At 44.6% G+C, this 13,902-nt stretch overlaps 58 non-coding genes across 58 annotated transcripts; all 58 read left to right on the forward strand.

The window, feature by feature from the left end:
- Positions 1–77: 77 nt before the first annotated feature.
- On the forward strand, positions 78–196 carry LOC144399053 (5S ribosomal RNA). The gene has a single exon (XR_013461198.1). It is a non-coding gene; the product is annotated as a 5S ribosomal RNA (ribosomal RNA).
- A 117-nt stretch (positions 197–313) lies between these two features.
- On the forward strand, positions 314–432 carry LOC144397853 (5S ribosomal RNA). Its single transcript, XR_013460000.1, has one exon. It is a non-coding gene; the product is annotated as a 5S ribosomal RNA (ribosomal RNA).
- Positions 433–548: 116 nt separating this feature from the next.
- LOC144394724 (5S ribosomal RNA) lies at positions 549–667 on the forward strand. Its single transcript, XR_013457157.1, has one exon. It is a non-coding gene; the product is annotated as a 5S ribosomal RNA (ribosomal RNA).
- Positions 668–783: 116 nt separating this feature from the next.
- On the forward strand, positions 784–902 carry LOC144405005 (5S ribosomal RNA). The gene has a single exon (XR_013466946.1). It is a non-coding gene; the product is annotated as a 5S ribosomal RNA (ribosomal RNA).
- A 116-nt stretch (positions 903–1,018) lies between these two features.
- Positions 1,019–1,137, forward strand: LOC144398555 (5S ribosomal RNA). Its single transcript, XR_013460702.1, has one exon. It is a non-coding gene; the product is annotated as a 5S ribosomal RNA (ribosomal RNA).
- A 116-nt stretch (positions 1,138–1,253) lies between these two features.
- On the forward strand, positions 1,254–1,372 carry LOC144401022 (5S ribosomal RNA). The gene has a single exon (XR_013462957.1). It is a non-coding gene; the product is annotated as a 5S ribosomal RNA (ribosomal RNA).
- Positions 1,373–1,489: 117 nt separating this feature from the next.
- LOC144394735 (5S ribosomal RNA) lies at positions 1,490–1,608 on the forward strand. Its single transcript, XR_013457168.1, has one exon. It is a non-coding gene; the product is annotated as a 5S ribosomal RNA (ribosomal RNA).
- A 116-nt stretch (positions 1,609–1,724) lies between these two features.
- LOC144394746 (5S ribosomal RNA) lies at positions 1,725–1,843 on the forward strand. The gene has a single exon (XR_013457179.1). It is a non-coding gene; the product is annotated as a 5S ribosomal RNA (ribosomal RNA).
- A 116-nt stretch (positions 1,844–1,959) lies between these two features.
- Positions 1,960–2,078, forward strand: LOC144394757 (5S ribosomal RNA). The gene has a single exon (XR_013457190.1). It is a non-coding gene; the product is annotated as a 5S ribosomal RNA (ribosomal RNA).
- A 117-nt stretch (positions 2,079–2,195) lies between these two features.
- On the forward strand, positions 2,196–2,314 carry LOC144399165 (5S ribosomal RNA). The gene has a single exon (XR_013461310.1). It is a non-coding gene; the product is annotated as a 5S ribosomal RNA (ribosomal RNA).
- Positions 2,315–2,431: 117 nt separating this feature from the next.
- Positions 2,432–2,550, forward strand: LOC144397854 (5S ribosomal RNA). Its single transcript, XR_013460001.1, has one exon. It is a non-coding gene; the product is annotated as a 5S ribosomal RNA (ribosomal RNA).
- A 116-nt stretch (positions 2,551–2,666) lies between these two features.
- On the forward strand, positions 2,667–2,785 carry LOC144394768 (5S ribosomal RNA). Its single transcript, XR_013457201.1, has one exon. It is a non-coding gene; the product is annotated as a 5S ribosomal RNA (ribosomal RNA).
- Positions 2,786–2,902: 117 nt separating this feature from the next.
- Positions 2,903–3,021, forward strand: LOC144399276 (5S ribosomal RNA). Its single transcript, XR_013461421.1, has one exon. It is a non-coding gene; the product is annotated as a 5S ribosomal RNA (ribosomal RNA).
- Positions 3,022–3,138: 117 nt separating this feature from the next.
- On the forward strand, positions 3,139–3,257 carry LOC144397855 (5S ribosomal RNA). Its single transcript, XR_013460002.1, has one exon. It is a non-coding gene; the product is annotated as a 5S ribosomal RNA (ribosomal RNA).
- Positions 3,258–3,373: 116 nt separating this feature from the next.
- LOC144401023 (5S ribosomal RNA) lies at positions 3,374–3,492 on the forward strand. Its single transcript, XR_013462958.1, has one exon. It is a non-coding gene; the product is annotated as a 5S ribosomal RNA (ribosomal RNA).
- Positions 3,493–3,608: 116 nt separating this feature from the next.
- On the forward strand, positions 3,609–3,727 carry LOC144398557 (5S ribosomal RNA). The gene has a single exon (XR_013460704.1). It is a non-coding gene; the product is annotated as a 5S ribosomal RNA (ribosomal RNA).
- A 116-nt stretch (positions 3,728–3,843) lies between these two features.
- LOC144401025 (5S ribosomal RNA) lies at positions 3,844–3,962 on the forward strand. The gene has a single exon (XR_013462960.1). It is a non-coding gene; the product is annotated as a 5S ribosomal RNA (ribosomal RNA).
- A 117-nt stretch (positions 3,963–4,079) lies between these two features.
- LOC144398173 (5S ribosomal RNA) lies at positions 4,080–4,198 on the forward strand. Its single transcript, XR_013460320.1, has one exon. It is a non-coding gene; the product is annotated as a 5S ribosomal RNA (ribosomal RNA).
- A 116-nt stretch (positions 4,199–4,314) lies between these two features.
- LOC144401026 (5S ribosomal RNA) lies at positions 4,315–4,433 on the forward strand. The gene has a single exon (XR_013462961.1). It is a non-coding gene; the product is annotated as a 5S ribosomal RNA (ribosomal RNA).
- A 117-nt stretch (positions 4,434–4,550) lies between these two features.
- LOC144394779 (5S ribosomal RNA) lies at positions 4,551–4,669 on the forward strand. The gene has a single exon (XR_013457212.1). It is a non-coding gene; the product is annotated as a 5S ribosomal RNA (ribosomal RNA).
- A 117-nt stretch (positions 4,670–4,786) lies between these two features.
- Positions 4,787–4,905, forward strand: LOC144405006 (5S ribosomal RNA). The gene has a single exon (XR_013466947.1). It is a non-coding gene; the product is annotated as a 5S ribosomal RNA (ribosomal RNA).
- Positions 4,906–5,021: 116 nt separating this feature from the next.
- On the forward strand, positions 5,022–5,140 carry LOC144401027 (5S ribosomal RNA). Its single transcript, XR_013462962.1, has one exon. It is a non-coding gene; the product is annotated as a 5S ribosomal RNA (ribosomal RNA).
- A 116-nt stretch (positions 5,141–5,256) lies between these two features.
- Positions 5,257–5,375, forward strand: LOC144398558 (5S ribosomal RNA). Its single transcript, XR_013460705.1, has one exon. It is a non-coding gene; the product is annotated as a 5S ribosomal RNA (ribosomal RNA).
- Positions 5,376–5,491: 116 nt separating this feature from the next.
- On the forward strand, positions 5,492–5,610 carry LOC144401028 (5S ribosomal RNA). Its single transcript, XR_013462963.1, has one exon. It is a non-coding gene; the product is annotated as a 5S ribosomal RNA (ribosomal RNA).
- Positions 5,611–5,727: 117 nt separating this feature from the next.
- On the forward strand, positions 5,728–5,846 carry LOC144394801 (5S ribosomal RNA). The gene has a single exon (XR_013457234.1). It is a non-coding gene; the product is annotated as a 5S ribosomal RNA (ribosomal RNA).
- Positions 5,847–5,962: 116 nt separating this feature from the next.
- Positions 5,963–6,081, forward strand: LOC144401029 (5S ribosomal RNA). Its single transcript, XR_013462964.1, has one exon. It is a non-coding gene; the product is annotated as a 5S ribosomal RNA (ribosomal RNA).
- Positions 6,082–6,198: 117 nt separating this feature from the next.
- Positions 6,199–6,317, forward strand: LOC144394812 (5S ribosomal RNA). Its single transcript, XR_013457245.1, has one exon. It is a non-coding gene; the product is annotated as a 5S ribosomal RNA (ribosomal RNA).
- Positions 6,318–6,434: 117 nt separating this feature from the next.
- LOC144399387 (5S ribosomal RNA) lies at positions 6,435–6,553 on the forward strand. Its single transcript, XR_013461532.1, has one exon. It is a non-coding gene; the product is annotated as a 5S ribosomal RNA (ribosomal RNA).
- A 116-nt stretch (positions 6,554–6,669) lies between these two features.
- LOC144394821 (5S ribosomal RNA) lies at positions 6,670–6,788 on the forward strand. Its single transcript, XR_013457253.1, has one exon. It is a non-coding gene; the product is annotated as a 5S ribosomal RNA (ribosomal RNA).
- A 116-nt stretch (positions 6,789–6,904) lies between these two features.
- LOC144401030 (5S ribosomal RNA) lies at positions 6,905–7,023 on the forward strand. Its single transcript, XR_013462965.1, has one exon. It is a non-coding gene; the product is annotated as a 5S ribosomal RNA (ribosomal RNA).
- A 117-nt stretch (positions 7,024–7,140) lies between these two features.
- Positions 7,141–7,259, forward strand: LOC144394828 (5S ribosomal RNA). Its single transcript, XR_013457264.1, has one exon. It is a non-coding gene; the product is annotated as a 5S ribosomal RNA (ribosomal RNA).
- Positions 7,260–7,376: 117 nt separating this feature from the next.
- On the forward strand, positions 7,377–7,495 carry LOC144398175 (5S ribosomal RNA). The gene has a single exon (XR_013460322.1). It is a non-coding gene; the product is annotated as a 5S ribosomal RNA (ribosomal RNA).
- A 117-nt stretch (positions 7,496–7,612) lies between these two features.
- On the forward strand, positions 7,613–7,731 carry LOC144397857 (5S ribosomal RNA). The gene has a single exon (XR_013460004.1). It is a non-coding gene; the product is annotated as a 5S ribosomal RNA (ribosomal RNA).
- A 116-nt stretch (positions 7,732–7,847) lies between these two features.
- On the forward strand, positions 7,848–7,966 carry LOC144394839 (5S ribosomal RNA). The gene has a single exon (XR_013457274.1). It is a non-coding gene; the product is annotated as a 5S ribosomal RNA (ribosomal RNA).
- A 116-nt stretch (positions 7,967–8,082) lies between these two features.
- LOC144401031 (5S ribosomal RNA) lies at positions 8,083–8,201 on the forward strand. Its single transcript, XR_013462966.1, has one exon. It is a non-coding gene; the product is annotated as a 5S ribosomal RNA (ribosomal RNA).
- A 117-nt stretch (positions 8,202–8,318) lies between these two features.
- Positions 8,319–8,437, forward strand: LOC144394850 (5S ribosomal RNA). Its single transcript, XR_013457281.1, has one exon. It is a non-coding gene; the product is annotated as a 5S ribosomal RNA (ribosomal RNA).
- A 117-nt stretch (positions 8,438–8,554) lies between these two features.
- LOC144398176 (5S ribosomal RNA) lies at positions 8,555–8,673 on the forward strand. The gene has a single exon (XR_013460323.1). It is a non-coding gene; the product is annotated as a 5S ribosomal RNA (ribosomal RNA).
- Positions 8,674–8,790: 117 nt separating this feature from the next.
- LOC144397858 (5S ribosomal RNA) lies at positions 8,791–8,909 on the forward strand. Its single transcript, XR_013460005.1, has one exon. It is a non-coding gene; the product is annotated as a 5S ribosomal RNA (ribosomal RNA).
- Positions 8,910–9,025: 116 nt separating this feature from the next.
- LOC144401032 (5S ribosomal RNA) lies at positions 9,026–9,144 on the forward strand. The gene has a single exon (XR_013462967.1). It is a non-coding gene; the product is annotated as a 5S ribosomal RNA (ribosomal RNA).
- A 116-nt stretch (positions 9,145–9,260) lies between these two features.
- On the forward strand, positions 9,261–9,379 carry LOC144398559 (5S ribosomal RNA). Its single transcript, XR_013460706.1, has one exon. It is a non-coding gene; the product is annotated as a 5S ribosomal RNA (ribosomal RNA).
- A 116-nt stretch (positions 9,380–9,495) lies between these two features.
- Positions 9,496–9,614, forward strand: LOC144394852 (5S ribosomal RNA). The gene has a single exon (XR_013457282.1). It is a non-coding gene; the product is annotated as a 5S ribosomal RNA (ribosomal RNA).
- A 116-nt stretch (positions 9,615–9,730) lies between these two features.
- LOC144399498 (5S ribosomal RNA) lies at positions 9,731–9,849 on the forward strand. The gene has a single exon (XR_013461644.1). It is a non-coding gene; the product is annotated as a 5S ribosomal RNA (ribosomal RNA).
- A 117-nt stretch (positions 9,850–9,966) lies between these two features.
- LOC144401033 (5S ribosomal RNA) lies at positions 9,967–10,085 on the forward strand. Its single transcript, XR_013462968.1, has one exon. It is a non-coding gene; the product is annotated as a 5S ribosomal RNA (ribosomal RNA).
- Positions 10,086–10,201: 116 nt separating this feature from the next.
- LOC144399069 (5S ribosomal RNA) lies at positions 10,202–10,320 on the forward strand. Its single transcript, XR_013461214.1, has one exon. It is a non-coding gene; the product is annotated as a 5S ribosomal RNA (ribosomal RNA).
- A 116-nt stretch (positions 10,321–10,436) lies between these two features.
- LOC144397859 (5S ribosomal RNA) lies at positions 10,437–10,555 on the forward strand. Its single transcript, XR_013460006.1, has one exon. It is a non-coding gene; the product is annotated as a 5S ribosomal RNA (ribosomal RNA).
- A 116-nt stretch (positions 10,556–10,671) lies between these two features.
- LOC144401034 (5S ribosomal RNA) lies at positions 10,672–10,790 on the forward strand. Its single transcript, XR_013462969.1, has one exon. It is a non-coding gene; the product is annotated as a 5S ribosomal RNA (ribosomal RNA).
- A 117-nt stretch (positions 10,791–10,907) lies between these two features.
- LOC144394856 (5S ribosomal RNA) lies at positions 10,908–11,026 on the forward strand. Its single transcript, XR_013457283.1, has one exon. It is a non-coding gene; the product is annotated as a 5S ribosomal RNA (ribosomal RNA).
- Positions 11,027–11,142: 116 nt separating this feature from the next.
- LOC144398362 (5S ribosomal RNA) lies at positions 11,143–11,261 on the forward strand. The gene has a single exon (XR_013460509.1). It is a non-coding gene; the product is annotated as a 5S ribosomal RNA (ribosomal RNA).
- A 117-nt stretch (positions 11,262–11,378) lies between these two features.
- On the forward strand, positions 11,379–11,497 carry LOC144394867 (5S ribosomal RNA). The gene has a single exon (XR_013457284.1). It is a non-coding gene; the product is annotated as a 5S ribosomal RNA (ribosomal RNA).
- A 116-nt stretch (positions 11,498–11,613) lies between these two features.
- LOC144394878 (5S ribosomal RNA) lies at positions 11,614–11,732 on the forward strand. The gene has a single exon (XR_013457285.1). It is a non-coding gene; the product is annotated as a 5S ribosomal RNA (ribosomal RNA).
- A 116-nt stretch (positions 11,733–11,848) lies between these two features.
- Positions 11,849–11,967, forward strand: LOC144405007 (5S ribosomal RNA). Its single transcript, XR_013466948.1, has one exon. It is a non-coding gene; the product is annotated as a 5S ribosomal RNA (ribosomal RNA).
- Positions 11,968–12,084: 117 nt separating this feature from the next.
- LOC144394900 (5S ribosomal RNA) lies at positions 12,085–12,203 on the forward strand. Its single transcript, XR_013457287.1, has one exon. It is a non-coding gene; the product is annotated as a 5S ribosomal RNA (ribosomal RNA).
- Positions 12,204–12,319: 116 nt separating this feature from the next.
- Positions 12,320–12,438, forward strand: LOC144398278 (5S ribosomal RNA). The gene has a single exon (XR_013460425.1). It is a non-coding gene; the product is annotated as a 5S ribosomal RNA (ribosomal RNA).
- Positions 12,439–12,792: 354 nt separating this feature from the next.
- Positions 12,793–12,911, forward strand: LOC144394911 (5S ribosomal RNA). The gene has a single exon (XR_013457288.1). It is a non-coding gene; the product is annotated as a 5S ribosomal RNA (ribosomal RNA).
- A 116-nt stretch (positions 12,912–13,027) lies between these two features.
- LOC144398674 (5S ribosomal RNA) lies at positions 13,028–13,146 on the forward strand. The gene has a single exon (XR_013460821.1). It is a non-coding gene; the product is annotated as a 5S ribosomal RNA (ribosomal RNA).
- A 116-nt stretch (positions 13,147–13,262) lies between these two features.
- Positions 13,263–13,381, forward strand: LOC144394922 (5S ribosomal RNA). Its single transcript, XR_013457289.1, has one exon. It is a non-coding gene; the product is annotated as a 5S ribosomal RNA (ribosomal RNA).
- Positions 13,382–13,497: 116 nt separating this feature from the next.
- Positions 13,498–13,616, forward strand: LOC144398708 (5S ribosomal RNA). Its single transcript, XR_013460855.1, has one exon. It is a non-coding gene; the product is annotated as a 5S ribosomal RNA (ribosomal RNA).
- Positions 13,617–13,733: 117 nt separating this feature from the next.
- On the forward strand, positions 13,734–13,852 carry LOC144401036 (5S ribosomal RNA). Its single transcript, XR_013462971.1, has one exon. It is a non-coding gene; the product is annotated as a 5S ribosomal RNA (ribosomal RNA).
- Positions 13,853–13,902: the final 50 nt, after the last annotated feature.

Raw genomic sequence — 13,902 nt, forward strand, 5'->3', positions numbered from 1 at the left:
AAAGTGACTCCTTTTTCATTATCAAAACTCCAAAACCTTTGACACATTTTAAAAGATTAGGTAGAGGACATACAGTTGCTTACGGCCATACCTCTCTGGCTCCGCCTGATCTCGTCAGATCTCAGAAGCTAAGCAGAGTAGGGCCTGGTTAGTACTTGGATGGAAGACCGCCTGGGAATCCCAGGTGCCGTAAGCTTTTTCATTTCTCTCTCTGGAAGAAATCGAGAAGGCATTAGAAAGTGACTCCTTTTTCATTATCAAAACTCCAAAACCTTAGACACATTTTAAAAGATTAGGAAGAGGACATACAGTTGCTTACGGCCATACCTCTCTGGCTCTGCCTGATCTCGTCTGATCTCAGAAGCTAAGCAGAGTAGGGCCTGGTTAGTACTTGGATGGAAGACCGCCTGGGAATCCCAGGTGCTGTAAGCTTTTTCATTTCGATCTGTAAAAGACACAGAGAAGGCCTTAGAAAGTGACTCCATTTCTTTGTCAAAACTACAAAACCTTTGACACATTTTAAAAGATTAGGAAGAGGACATACAGTTGCTTACGGCCATACCTCTCTGGCTCCGCCTGATCTCGTCTGATCTCAGAAGCTAAGCAGAGTAGGGCCTGGTTAGTACTTGGATGGAAGACCGCCTGGGAATCCCAGGTGCTGTAAGCTTTTTTATTTCGATCTGTAAAAGACACAGAGAAGAACTTAGAAAGTGACTCCATTTCATTGTCAAAACTCCAAAACCTTTGACACATTTTAAAAGATTAGGTAGAGGACATACAGTTGCTTACGGCCATACCTCTCTGGCTCCGCCTGATCTCGTCAGATCTCAGAAGCTAAGCAGAGTAGGGCCTGGTTAGTACTTGGATGGAAGACCGCCTGGGAATCCCAGGTGCTGTAAGCTTTTTCATTTCGATCTGTAAAAGACACAGAGAAGGCCTTAGAAAGTGACTCCATTTAATTGTCAAAACTACAAAACCTTTGACACATTTTAAAAGATTAGGTAGAGGACATACAGTTGCTTACGGCCATACCTCTCTGGCTCCGCCTGATCTCGTCTGATCTCAGAAGCTAAGCAGAGTAGGGCCTGGTTAGTACTTGGATGGAAGACCGCCTGGGAATCCCAGGTGCTGTACGCTTTTTCATTTCGATCTGTAAAAGACACAGAGAAGGCCTTAGAAAGTGACTCCATTTCATTGTCAAAACTACAAAACCTTTGACACATTTTAAAAGATTAGGTAGAGGACATACAGTTGCTTACGGCCATACCTCTCTGGCTCCGCCTGATCTCGTCTGATCTCAGAAGCTAAGCAGAGTAGGGCCTGGTTAGTACTTGGATGGAAGACCGCCTGGGAATCCCAGGTGCCGTAAGCTTTTTCATTTCTCTCTCTGGAAGAAATCGAGAAGGCATTAGAAAGTGACTCCTTTTTCATTATCAAAACTCCAAAACCTTTGACACATTTTAAAAGATTAGGAAGAGGACATACAGTTGCTTACGGCCATACCTCTCTGGCTCCGCCTGATCTCGTCTGATCTCAGAAGCTAAGCAGAGTAGGGCCTGGTTAGTACTTGGATGGAAGACCGCCTGGGAATCCCAGGTGCTGTAAGCTTTTTCATTTCGATCTGTAAAAGACACAGAGAAGGCCTTAGAAAGTGACTCCATTTCATTGTCAAAACTACAAAACCTTTGACACATTTTAAAAGATTAGGAAGAGGACATACAGTTGCTTACGGCCATACCTCTCTGGCTCCGCCTGATCTCGTCTGATCTCAGAAGCTAAGCAGAGTAGGGCCTGGTTAGTACTTGGATGGAAGACCGCCTGGGAATCCCAGGTGCTGTAAGCTTTTTCATTTCGATCTGTAAAAGACACAGAGAAGGCCTTAGAAAGTGACTCCATTTCATTGTCAAAACTACAAAACCTTTGACACATTTTAAAAGATTAGGAAGAGGACCTACAGTTGCTTACGGCCATACCTCTCTGGCTCCGCCTGATCTCGTCTGATCTCAGAAGCTAAGCAGAGTAGGGCCTGGTTAGTACTTGGATGGAAGACCGCCTGGGAATCCCAGGTGCTGTAAGCTTTTTCATTTCGATCTGTAAAAGACACAGAGAAGGCCTTAGAAAGTGACTCCTTTTTCATTATCAAAACTCCAAAACCTTTGACACATTTTAAAAGATTAGGTAGAGGACATACAGTTGCTTACGGCCATACCTCTCTGGCTCCGCCTGATCTCGTCAGATCTCAGAAGCTAAGCAGAGTAGGGCCTGGTTAGTACTTGGATGGAAGACCGCCTGGGAATCCCAGGTGCCGTAAGCTTTTTCATTTCTCTCTCTGGAAGAAATCGAGAAGGCATTAGAAAGTGACTCCTTTTTCATTATCAAAACTCCAAAACCTTAGACACATTTTAAAAGATTAGGAAGAGGACATACAGTTGCTTACGGCCATACCTCTCTGGCTCTGCCTGATCTCGTCTGATCTCAGAAGCTAAGCAGAGTAGGGCCTGGTTAGTACTTGGATGGAAGACCGCCTGGGAATCCCAGGTGCTGTAAGCTTTTTCATTTCGATCTGTAAAAGACACAGAGAAGGCCTTAGAAAGTGACTCCATTTCTTTGTCAAAACTACAAAACCTTTGACACATTTTAAAAGATTAGGAAGAGGACATACAGTTGCTTACGGCCATACCTCTCTGGCTCCGCCTGATCTCGTCTGATCTCAGAAGCTAAGCAGAGTAGGGCCTGGTTAGTACTTGGATGGAAGACCGCCTGGGAATCCCAGGTGCTGTAAGCTTTTTCATTTCGATCTGTAAAAGACACAGAGAAGGCCTTAGAAAGTGACTCCTTTTTCATTATCAAAACTCCAAAACCTTTGACACATTTTAAAAGATTAGGTAGAGGACATACAGTTGCTTACGGCCATACCTCTCTGGCTCCGCCTGATCTCGTCAGATCTCAGAAGCTAAGCAGAGTAGGGCCTGGTTAGTACTTGGATGGAAGACCGCCTGGGAATCCCAGGTGCCGTAAGCTTTTTCATTTCTCTCTCTGGAAGAAATCGAGAAGGCATTAGAAAGTGACTCCTTTTTCATTATCAAAACTCCAAAACCTTAGACACATTTTAAAAGATTAGGAAGAGGACATACAGTTGCTTACGGCCATACCTCTCTGGCTCTGCCTGATCTCGTCTGATCTCAGAAGCTAAGCAGAGTAGGGCCTGGTTAGTACTTGGATGGAAGACCGCCTGGGAATCCCAGGTGCTGTAAGCTTTTTCATTTCGATCTGTAAAAGACACAGAGAAGGCCTTAGAAAGTGACTCCATTTCTTTGTCAAAACTACAAAACCTTTGACACATTTTAAAAGATTAGGAAGAGGACATACAGTTGCTTACGGCCATACCTCTCTGGCTCCGCCTGATCTCGTCTGATCTCAGAAGCTAAGCAGAGTAGGGCCTGGTTAGTACTTGGATGGAAGACCGCCTGGGAATCCCAGGTGCCGTAAGCTTTTTCATTTCTATCTGTAAAAGACACAGAGAAGGCCTTAGAAAGTGACTCCATTTCATTGTCAAAACTACAAAACCTTTGACACATTTTAAAAGATTAGGTAGAGGACATACAGTTGCTTACGGCCATACCTCTCTGGCTCCGCCTGATCTCGTCTGATCTCAGAAGCTAAGCAGAGTAGGGCCTGGTTAGTACTTGGATGGAAGACCGCCTGGGAATCCCAGGTGCTGTACGCTTTTTCATTTCGATCTGTAAAAGACACAGAGAAGGCCTTAGAAAGTGACTCCATTTCATTGTCAAAACTACAAAACCTTTGACACATTTTAAAAGATTAGGTAGAGGACATACAGTTGCTTACGGCCATACCTCTCTGGCTCCGCCTGATCTCGTCTGATCTCAGAAGCTAAGCAGAGTAGGGCCTGGTTAGTACTTGGATGGAAGACCGCCTGGGAATCCCAGGTGCCGTAAGCTTTTTCATTTCTCTCTCTGGAAGAAATCGAGAAGGCATTAGAAAGTGACTCCTTTTTCATTATCAAAACTCCAAAACCTTTGACACATTTTAAAAGATTAGGAAGAGGACATACAGTTGCTTACGGCCATACCTCTCTGGCTCCGCCTGATCTCGTCTGATCTCAGAAGCTAAGCAGAGTAGGACCTGGTTAGTACTTGGATGGAAGACCGCCTGGGAATCCCAGGTGCTGTAAGCTTTTTCATTTCGATCTGTAAAAGACACAGAGAAGGCCTTAGAAAGTGACTCCATTTCATTGTCAAAACTACAAAACCTTTGACACATTTTAAAAGATTAGGAAGAGGACATACAGTTGCTTACGGCCATACCTCTCTGGCTCCGCCTGATCTCGTCTGATCTCAGAAGCTAAGCAGAGTAGGGCCTGGTTAGTACTTGGATGGAAGACCGCCTGGGAATCCCAGGTGCCGTAAGCTTTTTCATTTCTCTCTCTGGAAGAAATCGAGAAGGCATTAGAAAGTGACTCCTTTTTCATTATCAAAACTCCAAAACCTTTGACACATTTTAAAAGATTAGGAAGAGGACATACAGTTGCTTACGGCCATACCTCTCTGGCTCCGCCTGATCTCGTCTGATCTCAGAAGCTAAGCAGAGTAGGGCCTGGTTAGTACTTGGATGGAAGACCGCCTGGGAATCCCAGGTGCTGTAAGCTTTTTCATTTCGATCTGTAAAAGACACAGAGAAGGCCTTAGAAAGTGACTCCTTTTTCATTATCAAAACTCCAAAACCTTTGACACATTTTAAAAGATTAGGTAGAGGACATACAGTTGCTTACGGCCATACCTCTCTGGCTCCGCCTGATCTCGTCAGATCTCAGAAGCTAAGCAGAGTAGGGCCTGGTTAGTACTTGGATGGAAGACCGCCTGGGAATCCCAGGTGCTGTAAGCTTTTTCATTTCGATCTGTAAAAGACACAGAGAAGGCCTTAGAAAGTGACTCCATTTCTTTGTCAAAACTACAAAACCTTTGACACATTTTAAAAGATTAGGAAGAGGACATACAGTTGCTTACGGCCATACCTCTCTGGCTCCGCCTGATCTCGTCTGATCTCAGAAGCTAAGCAGAGTAGGGCCTGGTTAGTACTTGGATGGAAGACCGCCTGGGAATCCCAGGTGCCGTAAGCTTTTTCATTTCTATCTGTAAAAGACACAGAGAAGGCCTTAGAAAGTGACTCCATTTCATTGTCAAAACTACAAAACCTTTGACACATTTTAAAAGATTAGGTAGAGGACATACAGTTGCTTACGGCCATACCTCTCTGGCTCCGCCTGATCTCGTCTGATCTCAGAAGCTAAGCAGAGTAGGGCCTGGTTAGTACTTGGATGGAAGACCGCCTGGGAATCCCAGGTGCTGTACGCTTTTTCATTTCGATCTGTAAAAGACACAGAGAAGGCCTTAGAAAGTGACTCCATTTCATTGTCAAAACTACAAAACCTTTGACACATTTTAAAAGATTAGGTAGAGGACATACAGTTGCTTACGGCCATACCTCTCTGGCTCCGCCTGATCTCGTCTGATCTCAGAAGCTAAGCAGAGTAGGGCCTGGTTAGTACTTGGATGGAAGACCGCCTGGGAATCCCAGGTGCCGTAAGCTTTTTCATTTCTCTCTCTGGAAGAAATCGAGAAGGCATTAGAAAGTGACTCCTTTTTCATTATCAAAACTCCAAAACCTTTGACACATTTTAAAAGATTAGGAAGAGGACATACAGTTGCTTACGGCCATACCTCTCTGGCTCCGCCTGATCTCGTCTGATCTCAGAAGCTAAGCAGAGTAGGGCCTGGTTAGTACTTGGATGGAAGACCGCCTGGGAATCCCAGGTGCTGTAAGCTTTTTCATTTCGATCTGTAAAAGACACAGAGAAGGCCTTAGAAAGTGACTCCATTTCATTGTCAAAACTACAAAACCTTTGACACATTTTAAAAGATTAGGAAGAGGACATACAGTTGCTTACGGCCATACCTCTCTGGCTCCGCCTGATCTCGTCTGATCTCAGAAGCTAAGCAGAGTAGGGCCTGGTTAGTACTTGGATGGAAGACCGCCTGGGAATCCCAGGTGCCGTAAGCTTTTTCATTTCTCTCTCTGGAAGAAATCGAGAAGGCATTAGAAAGTGACTCCTTTTTCATTATCAAAACTCCAAAACCTTTGACACATTTTAAAAGATTAGGAAGAGGACATACAGTTGCTTACGGCCATACCTCTCTGGCTCCGCCTGATCTCGTCTGATCTCAGAAGCTAAGCAGAGTAGGGCCTGGTTAGTACTTGGATGGAAGACCGCCTGGGAATCCCAGGTGCTGTAAGCTTTTTCATTTCGATCTGTAAAAGACACAGAGAAGGCCTTAGAAAGTGACTCCTTTTTCATTATCAAAACTCCAAAACCTTTGACACATTTTAAAAGATTAGGTAGAGGACATACAGTTGCTTACGGCCATACCTCTCTGGCTCCGCCTGATCTCGTCAGATCTCAGAAGCTAAGCAGAGTAGGGCCTGGTTAGTACTTGGATGGAAGACCGCCTGGGAATCCCAGGTGCCGTAAGCTTTTTCATTTCTATCTGTAAAAGACACAGAGAAGGCCTTAGAAAGTGACTCCATTTCATTGTCAAAACTACAAAACCTTTGACACATTTTAAAAGATTAGGTAGAGGACATACAGTTGCTTACGGCCATACCTCTCTGGCTCCGCCTGATCTCGTCTGATCTCAGAAGCTAAGCAGAGTAGGGCCTGGTTAGTACTTGGATGGAAGACCGCCTGGGAATCCCAGGTGCTGTAAGCTTTTTCATTTCGATCTGTAAAAGACACAGAGAAGGCCTTAGAAAGTGACTCCATTTCATTGTCAAAACTACAAAACCTTTGACACATTTTAAAAGATTAGGAAGAGGACATACAGTTGCTTACGGCCATACCTCTCTGGCTCCGCCTGATCTCGTCTGATCTCAGAAGCTAAGCAGAGTAGGGCCTGGTTAGTACTTGGATGGAAGACCGCCTGGGAATCCCAGGTGCCGTAAGCTTTTTCATTTCTCTCTCTGGAAGAAATCGAGAAGGCATTAGAAAGTGACTCCTTTTTCATTATCAAAACTCCAAAACCTTTGACACATTTTAAAAGATTAGGAAGAGGACATACAGTTGCTTACGGCCATACCTCTCTGGCTCCGCCTGATCTCGTCTGATCTCAGAAGCTAAGCAGAGTAGGGCCTGGTTAGTACTTGGATGGAAGACCGCCTGGGAATCCCAGGTGCTGTAAGCTTTTTCATTTCGATCTGTAAAAGACACAGAGAAGGCCTTAGAAAGTGACTCCTTTTTCATTATCAAAACTCCAAAACCTTTGACACATTTTAAAAGATTAGGTAGAGGACATACAGTTGCTTACGGCCATCCCTCTCTGGCTCCGCCTGATCTCGTCAGATCTCAGAAGCTAAGCAGAGTAGGGCCTGGTTAGTACTTGGATGGAAGACCGCCTGGGAATCCCAGGTGCCGTAAGCTTTTTCATTTCTCTCTCTGGAAGAAATCGAGAAGGCATTAGAAAGTGACTCCTTTTTCATTATCAAAACTCCAAAACCTTAGACACATTTTAAAAGATTAGGAAGAGGACATACAGTTGCTTACGGCCATACCTCTCTGGCTCTGCCTGATCTCGTCTGATCTCAGAAGCTAAGCAGAGTAGGGCCTGGTTAGTACTTGGATGGAAGACCGCCTGGGAATCCCAGGTGCTGTAAGCTTTTTCATTTCGATCTGTAAAAGACACAGAGAAGGCCTTAGAAAGTGACTCCATTTCTTTGTCAAAACTACAAAACCTTTGACACATTTTAAAAGATTAGGAAGAGGACATACAGTTGCTTACGGCCATACCTCTCTGGCTCCGCCTGATCTCGTCTGATCTCAGAAGCTAAGCAGAGTAGGGCCTGGTTAGTACTTGGATGGAAGACCGCCTGGGAATCCCAGGTGCTGTAAGCTTTTTCATTTCGATCTGTAAAAGACACAGAGAAGGCCTTAGAAAGTGACTCCATTTCATTGTCAAAACTACAAAACCTTTGACACATTTTAAAAGATTAGGAAGAGGACATACAGTTGCTTACGGCCATACCTCTCTGGCTCCGCCTGATCTCGTCTGATCTCAGAAGCTAAGCAGAGTAGGGCCTGGTTAGTACTTGGATGGAAGACCGCCTGGGAATCCCAGGTGCCGTAAGCTTTTTCATTTCTCTCTCTGGAAGAAATCGAGAAGGCATTAGAAAGTGACTCCTTTTTCATTATCAAAACTCCAAAACCTTTGACACATTTTAAAAGATTAGGAAGAGGACATACAGTTGCTTACGGCCATACCTCTCTGGCTCCGCCTGATCTCGTCTGATCTCAGAAGCTAAGCAGAGTAGGGCCTGGTTAGTACTTGGATGGAAGACCGCCTGGGAATCCCAGGTGCTGTAAGCTTTTTCATTTCGATCTGTAAAAGACACAGAGAAGGCCTTAGAAAGTGACTCCTTTTTCATTATCAAAACTCCAAAACCTTTGACACATTTTAAAAGATTAGGTAGAGGACATACAGTTGCTTACGGCCATCCCTCTCTGGCTCCGCCTGATCTCGTCAGATCTCAGAAGCTAAGCAGAGTAGGGCCTGGTTAGTACTTGGATGGAAGACCGCCTGGGAATCCCAGGTGCCGTAAGCTTTTTCATTTCTCTCTCTGGAAGAAATCGAGAAGGCATTAGAAAGTGACTCCTTTTTCATTATCAAAACTCCAAAACCTTAGACACATTTTAAAAGATTAGGAAGAGGACATACAGTTGCTTACGGCCATACCTCTCTGGCTCTGCCTGATCTCGTCTGATCTCAGAAGCTAAGCAGAGTAGGGCCTGGTTAGTACTTGGATGGAAGACCGCCTGGGAATCCCAGGTGCTGTAAGCTTTTTCATTTCGATCTGTAAAAGACACAGAGAAGGCCTTAGAAAGTGACTCCATTTCTTTGTCAAAACTACAAAACCTTTGACACATTTTAAAAGATTAGGAAGAGGACATACAGTTGCTTACGGCCATACCTCTCTGGCTCCGCCTGATCTCGTCTGATCTCAGAAGCTAAGCAGAGTAGGGCCTGGTTAGTACTTGGATGGAAGACCGCCTGGGAATCCCAGGTGCCGTAAGCTTTTTCATTTCTATCTGTAAAAGACACAGAGAAGGCCTTAGAAAGTGACTCCATTTCATTGTCAAAACTACAAAACCTTTGACACATTTTAAAAGATTAGGTAGAGGACATACAGTTGCTTACGGCCATACCTCTCTGGCTCCGCCTGATCTCGTCTGATCTCAGAAGCTAAGCAGAGTAGGGCCTGGTTAGTACTTGGATGGAAGACCGCCTGGGAATCCCAGGTGCTGTACGCTTTTTCATTTCGATCTGTAAAAGACACAGAGAAGGCCTTAGAAAGTGACTCCATTTCATTGTCAAAACTACAAAACCTTTGACACATTTTAAAAGATTAGGTAGAGGACATACAGTTGCTTACGGCCATACCTCTCTGGCTCCGCCTGATCTCGTCTGATCTCAGAAGCTAAGCAGAGTAGGGCCTGGTTAGTACTTGGATGGAAGACCGCCTGGGAATCCCAGGTGCTGTAAGCTTTTTCATTTCGATCTGTAAAAGACACAGAGAAGGCCTTAGAAAGTGACTCCATTTCATTGTCAAAACTACAAAACCTTTGACACATTTTAAAAGATTAGGAAGAGGACATACAGTTGCTTACGGCCATACCTCTCTGGCTCCGCCTGATCTCGTCAGATCTCAGAAGCTAAGCAGAGTAGGGCCTGGTTAGTACTTGGATGGAAGACCGCCTGGGAATCCCAGGTGCCGTAAGCTTTTTCATTTCTCTCTCTGGAAGAAATCGAGAAGGCCTTAGAAAGTGACTCCTTTTTCATTATCAAAACTCCAAAACCTTAGACACATTTTAAAAGATTAGGAAGAGGACATACAGTTGCTTACGGCCATACCTCTCTGGCTCCGCCTGATCTCGTCTGATCTCAGAAGCTAAGCAGAGTAGGGCCTGGTTAGTACTTGGATGGAAGACCGCCTGGGAATCCCAGGTGCCGTAAGCTTTTTCATTTCTATCTGTAAAAGACACAGAGAAGGCCTTAGAAAGTGACTCCATTTCATTGTCAAAACTACAAAACCTTTGACACATTTTAAAAGATTAGGTAGAGGACATACAGTTGCTTACGGCCATACCTCTCTGGCTCCGCCTGATCTCGTCTGATCTCAGAAGCTAAGCAGAGTAGAGCCTGGTTAGTACTTGGATGGAAGACCGCCTGGGAATCCCAGGTGCTGTAAGCTTTTTCATTTCGATCTGTAAAAGACACAGAGAAGGCCTTAGAAAGTGACTCCATTTAATTGTCAAAACTACAAAACCTTTGACACATTTTAAAAGATTAGGAAGAGGACATACAGTTGCTTACGGCCATACCTCTCTGGCTCTGCCTGATCTCGTCTGATCTCAGAAGCTAAGCAGAGTAGGGCCTGGTTAGTACTTGGATGGAAGACCGCCTGGGAATCCCAGGTGCTGTAAGCTTATTCATTTCGATCTGTAAAAGACACAGAGAAGGCCTTAGAAAGTGACTCCATTTCATTGTCAAAACTACAAAACCTTTGACACATTTTAAAAGATTAGGAAGAGGACATACAGTTGCTTACGGCCATACCTCTCTGGCTCCGCCTGATCTCGTCTGATCTCAGAAGCTAAGCAGAGTAGGGCCTGGTTAGTACTTGGATGGAAGACCGCCTGGGAATCCCAGGTGCCGTAAGCTTTTTCATTTCTCTCTCTGGAAGAAATCGAGAAGGCATTAGAAAGTGACTCCTTTTTCATTATCAAAACTCCAAAACCTTTGACACATTTTAAAAGATTAGGAAGAGGACATACAGTTGCTTACGGCCATACCTCTCTGGCTCCGCCTGATCTCGTCTGATCTCAGAAGCTAAGCAGAGTAGGGCCTGGTTAGTACTTGGATGGAAGACCGCCTGGGAATCCCAGGTGCTGTAAGCTTTTTCATTTCGATCTGTAAAAGACACAGAGAAGGCCTTAGAAAGTGACTCCATTTCATTGTCAAAACTACAAAACCTTTGACACATTTTAAAAGATTAGGAAGAGGACATACAGTTGCTTACGGCCATCCCTCTCTGGCCCCGCCTGATCTCGTCTGATCTCAGAAGCTAAGCAGAGTAGGGCCTGGTTAGTACTTGGATGGAAGACCGCCTGGGAATCCCAGGTGCCGTAAGCTTTTTCATTTCTCTCTCTGGAAGAAATCGAGAAGGCATTAGAAAGTGACTCCTTTTTCATTATCAAAACTCCAAAACCTTTGACACATTTTAAAAGATTAGGAAGAGGACATACAGTTGCTTACGGCCATACCTCTCTGGCTCCGCCTGATCTCGTCTGATCTCAGAAGCTAAGCAGAGTAGGGCCTGGTTAGTACTTGGATGGAAGACCGCCTGGGAATCCCAGGTGCTGTAAGCTTTTTCATTTCGATCTGTAAAAGACACAGAGAAGGCCTTAGAAAGTGACTCCATTTCTTTGTCAAAACTACAAAACCTTTGACACATTTTAAAAGATTAGGAAGAGGACATACAGTTGCTTACGGCCATACCTCTCTGGCTCCGCCTGATCTCGTCTGATCTCAGAAGCTAAGCAGAGTAGGGCCTGGTTAGTACTTGGATGGAAGACCGCCTGGGAATCCCAGGTGCTGTAAGCTTTTTCATTTCGATCTGTAAAAGACACAGAGAAGGCCTTAGAAAGTGACTCCATTTCATTTTCAAAACTACAAAACCTTTGACACATTTTAAAAGATTAGGAAGAGGACATACAGTTGCTTACGGCCATACCTCTCTGGCTCCGCCTGATCTCGTCAGATCTCAGAAGCTAAGCAGAGTAGGGCCTGGTTAGTACTTGGATGGAAGACCGCCTGGGAATCCCAGGTGCTGTAAGCTTTTTCATTTCTCTCTCTGGAAGAAATCGAGAAGGCATTAGAAAGTGACTCCTTTTTCATTATCAAAACTCCAAAACCTTTGACACATTTTAAAAGATTAGGAAGAGGACATACAGTTGCTTACGGCCATACCTCTCTGGCTCCGCCTGATCTCGTCTGATCTCAGAAGCTAAGCAGAGTAGGGCCTGGTTAGTACTTGGATGGAAGACCGCCTGGGAATCCCAGGTGCTGTAAGCTTTTTCATTTCGATCTGTAAAAGACACAGAGAAGGCCTTAGAAAGTGACTCCATTTAATTGTCAAAACTACAAAACCTTTGACACATTTTAAAAGATTAGGTAGAGGACATACAGTTGCTTACGGCCATACCTCTCTGGCTCCGCCTGATCTCGTCAGATCTCAGAAGCTAAGCAGAGTAGGGCCTGGTTAGTACTTGGATGGAAGACCGCCTGGGAATCCCAGGTGCCGTAAGATTTTTCATTTCTCTCTCTGGAAGAAATCGAGAAGGCATTAGAAAGTGACTCCTTTTTCATTATCAAAACTCCAAAACCTTTGACACATTTTAAAAGATTAGGAAGAGGACATACAGTTGCTTACGGCCATATCTCTCTGGCTCCGCCTGATCTCGTCTGATCTTTTTTAGAACTTCTAGTAGTACTTGGAACTAGTACTTGGATGGAAGACCGCCTGGGAATCCCAGGTGCTGTAAGCTTTTTCATTTCGATCTGTAAAAGACACAGAGAAGGCCTTAGAAAGTGACTCCATTTAATTGTCAAAACTACAAAACCTTTGACACATTTTAAAAGATTAGGTAGAGGACATACAGTTGCTTACGGCCATACCTCTCTGGCTCCGCCTGATCTCGTCTGATCTCAGAAGCTAAGCAGAGTAGGGCCTGGTTAGTACTTGGATGGAAGACCGCCTGGGAATCCCAGGTGCTGTAAGCTTTTTTATTTCGATCTGTAAAAGACACAGAGAAGAACTTAGAAAGTGACTCCATTTCATTGTCAAAACTCCAAAACCTTTGACACATTTTAAAAGATTAGGTAGAGGACATACAGTTCCTTACGGCCATACCTCTCTGGCTCCGCCTGATCTCGTCAGATCTCAGAAGCTAAGCAGAGTAGGGCCTGGTTAGTACTTGGATGGAAGACCGCCTGGGAATCCCAGGTGCTGTAAGCTTTTTCATTTCGATCTGTAAAAGACACAGAGAAGGCCTTAGAAAGTGACTCCATTTCTTTGTCAAAACTACAAAACCTTTGACACATTTTAAAAGATTAGGAAGAGGACATACAGTTGCTTACGGCCATACCTCTCTGGCTCCGCCTGATCTCGTCTGATCTCAGAAGCTAAGCAGAGTAGGGCCTGGTTAGTACTTGGATGGAAGACCGCCTGGGAATCCCAGGTGCTGTAAGCTTTTTCATTTCGATCTGTAAAAGACACAGAGAAGGCCTTAGAAAGTGACTCCATTTCATTTTCAAAACTACAAAACCTTTGACACATTTTAAAAGATTAGGAAGAGGACATACAGTTGCTTACGGCCATACCTCTCTCGCTCCGCCTGATCTCGTCAGATCTCAGAAGCTAAGCAGAGTAGGGCCTGGTTAGTACTTGGATGGAAGACCGCCTGGGAATCCCAGGTGCTGTAAGCTTTTTCATTTCTCTCTCTGGAAGAAATCGAGAAGGCATTAGAAAGTGACTCCTTTTTCATTATCAAAACTCCAAAACCTTTGACACATTTTAAAAGATTAGGTAGAGGACATACAGTTGCTTACGGCCATACCTCTCTGGCTCCGCCTGATCTCGTCTGATCTCAGAAGCTAAGCAGAGTAGGGCCTGGTTAGTACTTGGATGGAAGACCGCCTGGGAATCCCAGGTGCCGTAAGCTTTTTCATTTCTATCTGTAAAAGACACAGAGAAGGCCTTAGAAAGTGACTC

The sequence above is a fragment of the Gasterosteus aculeatus genome, chromosome 2 (genome assembly GCF_964276395.1).
Source record: "Gasterosteus aculeatus chromosome 2, fGasAcu3.hap1.1, whole genome shotgun sequence".
NCBI lineage: Eukaryota > Metazoa > Chordata > Actinopteri > Perciformes > Gasterosteidae > Gasterosteus > Gasterosteus aculeatus.